This window comes from Heterocephalus glaber, unplaced genomic scaffold, assembly GCF_053883595.1.
Source record: "Heterocephalus glaber isolate CG9 unplaced genomic scaffold, H.glaber_assembly_v1.0 deba00001428, whole genome shotgun sequence".
Lineage (NCBI taxonomy): Eukaryota > Metazoa > Chordata > Mammalia > Rodentia > Bathyergidae > Heterocephalus > Heterocephalus glaber.
Genome location: NW_028258293.1, coordinates 783,937 through 788,952, shown reverse-complemented (window position 1 = coordinate 788,952; position 5,016 = coordinate 783,937).

The window sequence follows — 5,016 nt, the reverse complement described above, 5'->3', positions numbered from 1 at the left end:
GGGTCTGGGACTTATATGGCCCATGGTGGGGGGGGCTGGGCAGAGGGCGGGGAGGGGGTGGGGCGTTCACCGGATTATCATGCAAACAGCTGTGGGAGAGCGTGGCACCGCAGGGCAATATTGATTCACCTTATCTGAGTTTATCTCTTTATGGCTCCCGAGGTAAACCTGGCTTCCTCAGGATGTGGCCACCCCATGCCCAATGCCAGCACACGCCCAAGGTAGATTCCTCGCGGCCGAGACCTGGGTGGGCAGCACGGAGGTTCCTGCCAGAGTCTCGTCCTGCCAGGCTCCATCCCTGCAGCTGCCCCGCCCACCCGTACCCGGCAGAGCCCAGGCAGGGGCTCCCTGCCCGGCCAGGCCCCGATGTCTCCCACCCTAGGACCTGCTCCTCCTGGCCAGTGTGGGCCAAGACAGCCCCAGCCCACAGGGCTCAGGCCCAGGTCACCCGGGGGAGCCAAGCCTGCCCCGTCCCAGGGAGGGAACACCCCCGAGGGCTGCATGAGTGCCAGCGGGGTCACAGGGAGCTCACTGAGCACTTCAGAGCCCCACTGCCCACTCCCCAGTCCCAGCATTTCCCAGGCTGAGCTGGTCTCTGAGATGACATGTAATTAGAATGTGGGAGTGCCACCCAAGCAGGCATGCTGTCAGGAACCAGCTCCCCTGGGCACAGCAGGATGAGGGAAGGGCGCGAGGGCTCCCACCCCAGACAGAGGGGTCTCTGCCCAACCTCAAAGCCAGCCGTTGCCTCGTCAGTCTGGAAAGGCCCTGAGGAATGATGGTGCAGAGCCCCAAAACCTGGGCCGGCTAGGACTTCCCATTCCCAAGGCCCACCCAGGGCTGGAGGCCACAGACAGGGCACTCCGTGCAGCTGGGAGTAAACTGAGGTCTGGGGTCCCTCCCCGCTCTACATTTTCCTCCTCTTAGAAACAGACAAATCCTGAATTTAGTTTCTGACTTCTGGTGCAGTGCAGTGAAAACAGATGCCAGGGATCCTGGGGGCCGTGAGGGGTCACCTGAAGGCATGGAGGGCCCCCCAGGGGCACTGAGCCCCTTTCCCCGTATGCCCTGCTGGCCTGACTGGGCTCCATGCACAGGCAGCACCAGGCTATGTGGAGCCCACTGAAGCCCGGCCCTGGTGGGCATCTGTATCAGACTCGGATGCTGCCCACTCGGGACCCCTGCCTCAGTGACAGTCAGGGCCAATGAGGGACAGCAGAGCCAGGCGACCAGCAACCAGGGCATGTGGGGGAGCGGAACTGTTAGGACTGAGCAGGGCAGTGGGGATTAGGGAACCAGAACCGACTGGGCCAAAGGCACCATTGTGAGATTTTCCACACCAGGCTCCCTTAGCCTCATCCTGCCAGACGCAGGATGCCCGACACAGCCAGCTGTGCTGAGCTCTGAGAAGGGGGCTCCTCTGGGTCTGGGTCCTCCTGCGCCTCGGGTGGTGGTCCTCCCGAGGTGGAGGGGGTCCTCCCTGAATGGAGAAGGTCAGCCCTGAGTCCTCCTTTCCTGGGGCAGGAGTAGTTACCACAGCCAGGGACATGCCCTTCCCGGGGCCTCCGGGCACCGTATGAGCTGCGACACAGCAGCCCAGCTGCAGCAGGCGGTGAGGACTAACGCCCAAGCCTCAGAGTGGGGGCAGTAAGACTTGGTCAGGCCTCGGCGGCACCACAGCTTCTCAGCCCCAGCTGCAGCCATCGCAGGGCCCCTGGCAGAAATGGTCCTGGCCCTCGGCTGCACCATGAAGATGAGCTGGAAGATGTCGGACTGGGGGTGCGGAGACCCGGACCCACCAGAGCACATGGACAGACAGACGCGAGGTTGCGGCCTTTCCCCTGGCCGCCCTCTTGGTGCCCAGTGGTCCTCCCAGGCCTGGGGGACCCCTGTGCCCACAGCTTTCCCACTGGGACCCGGAGGAAGGGGGTGCTTGGGCACCTGAGAACTGCAGGGCGGTGCTGCACTCCAGGAGGATGTGGCAGCCCGGTGGGAATGCCACCCCACCCAGCACAGGTGGGTGCTCTTGGGCCAGGGGCTGACTGCCAGGCCCTGTGCCGGCCCAGACCCCACACCCCGCAGTGTTTGCCTGGACAAGACACCGTCCCCAGGGGCGCTCAGACTTTATGGCCGCAACCGCAGGGAGGAGGCAGCACAGACGTCACAGCCTTAGCGATGGCCCGCTCCGTGCCCACAGACTGACTCACCCGGAAGCAGGGTGGGGGAGGCCGGTGAGGGACGAGAGGAGATGGCCCCACCCTGCCAGGGAATGAGCGTGCCCAGCCCCTTCTCTGTCAGCCCAGTGACGGTTATTCTGGGTCCGCTTGGCTGGGCACGGTGCCAGGCTTCTGTCCAGACACCGGTCCAGCGCTGCTGGAAGCTGCTTCTCAGATGGAAGCAGGATGGAGCTGTGTGGTGGGCCTCACCCCGTCAGGTGAAGGCCTGTGCAGAGAAGACTGAAGTCCCCGAGGAAGGAGGACTTCGTCTCCAGGTGCCTCTGGGCTCGAGCCTCAGACCCCATCAATTCCTGAGCCGGTCCCTTAGCACACACATGTACACGCACACCCTACTGCCTCAGGCTCCCCGGGGAACTCTGACCTTGCATGTCCGCCCTCCTCAGGGGCAGGGGGTCGGTCACAGAGCCCCGTTCGGTGGGGAGTGCCTCTCCTGCCCACACTGAGGCCCTAGCAACGCCTTCCCTTGCAGCCCCTCACTGTGACCATGTAGCCCCTTCCTAAAGTCACACCAGCCGTGCATGGGTCTCAGGCCCCATGATGCAAGCCGGGCTCTGTCTGATTATTCATCCATGCTACAGAAGGGGAAACTAAGTCACTGAGGCGCTCAAGTCTCATTGCTGGGCCAGAGGCCCACTGGGGCGGGTGCAGCTGGCTGGACCTATGGGGGCAGAAGGAGGCACGCCCAGCCCTCCTGACCCTCCAGGGAGACCCAGCCCTGGCCCCACAGGGCAGAGCTGGAAGGCTTGGACCTGGGCCACAGGAGCACCTGCCAGCCTGCCCTCTCCCCGGGTCCCCCTGAGACAGTGCGAGCAAGTCACGCCCGGCCTTCGAAGGCCTGGGCTGGGCGGGCCCGGCCACTTGTCACCTCCCTGACCTGCACAGGCAGAAAGGAAGGCGGCAGCATAGTTGTGAAGGTGAACAAGTGGGCGCACAGAGGGGGTTGCTCTTGGGTGGGAGACTCAGAGGCCAAGCCAGCAGGCTGGGCTCCTAGACTGGGCCAGCTCTCCAACGGGAAGGTGGGCCCAGAGAGGCCTCTTGGGGGGCGCCCTGTGCCCAGGGCTACCAGGCAGGTCGCTGACCTCGAGATTCAGTCACTGTGCAGCAGTTATAAGCTCTCCCCCTCAAGACACATCCCAGGTGTCACACCCACTCTGACCACAGTGCTCAGCCCTCCGGCCACCCTCACAGGAGAGGCACTCAGCACTCTGCTTCTGAAAGATGGGTGGGATTGGGTGGGTGGAGGGGTGGGTGGATGGATGGATGGACGGATGGGCAAATGAAATCTCTCAGAGCACTGGGATGCTCCTTTTGTAGCACCTCTGCAGAGACCCCACTTTACCAGACCCCTCCACACCCTTGGAGGCTGCTACTCACATCAGCCTGTTGTGTGGACTAGGAAAATGAGACTTGGACAAGATGAAAGAACCCTTGCAGAGCTGCAGTGAGCTCCCAGGGTCCTTCCACCCCAAGCCCACCCTGTCCACCACAATGGCACAGCCACTGTGCACCGGGGGGTGTTGCTAGGCGGAGAAACCCAAGTCGTGAGTATGGGACGCGAGTAGTGAAAGGGCAAGACCTCTCATCTTTCCGCACCCCGCTATGAGTTCATTTCCTGAACTTGTAACACAGGTGATTCTCCTGTCACCTTCTGTGTTTCTTCCTAGAAGCCCCCAACCTCTAATTACATTTTAACTTGCATACAGTAAGTTCACTTTTCCTACCATAAAGTTCTCTGGGGTTTGACAAACACGTGATATCGCGTATCCACCATTACGGTATCATGCAGAATAGTTTCACCATCCTGAAATACGCTGTGTCTTCAGTTGTTCACATCTTCTCCCCAATTCTCTGATGACCACTGACCTTTTTTACCATTGCTATAATTCTGGCCTTACTATATTTCTATGATTAATTTTAAATGTCTCGAAGCCAAAAATATTCTGGAATATCGTATGGGCACTGTAAAATACTTATTTTGTTCTGGTACCGGAGATTGAACTCAGGCCCTTGCACTTGCCAGGCAGGCGCAGTGCCACTGAGTTACATCCCTGGCCCAGGGCACTGTAAATTATGACTATGACTTTGTGTTGTTACTGTAAGTGTTTATTTGCTGACTCTTCTGGAAAATATAGGACATAGCATTATCTAAAAACTCCAATTTGAGATGTTTGAAACTTCTTTTACTAAGTTATAATTGATATACAATAAATTTCCACTGTTTAAATATATGATTTGATCAGGTTTAACATAAATATACACCTACAAAACCATCACCATAAACAGGATGGGAATATATCCACATTCATCATCCACACAAATGTCCTCATCTCCCTTGCCATGGATGGATGGTGGATGGATAGATGGATGGACAGGTGGGTGGATGGACAGGTGATGGGTGGATGGGCAGATGGATGGACAGACGGATGTGTAGATGGGTGGATGGATAGATGGACAGGTGATGGATGGATGGATGGATGGGCTGATGGGAAGATGGACCAGCAGGTGGGTGGATGGAGGAATAGATGGATGGATGGTGGGTAGGTGGTTTTCTTCTCCCATCCACTTTTCCCCACTCAACAAGTAATAACTGATCTCTTTTCTGTCACTATAGATTATTTATGTTTTCTAGGTTTTTAACTAAATGTTTCCATACAGTATGTATTCTTTTTTTTTTACTTCTCTACCCAGTATAGGTTATTCCAAGAACATCCCATAGCTGCAGGTATGAACAGTTTCTCGCTCTGTGTGGATACACTGTACTGTGTTCATTCATGCACCT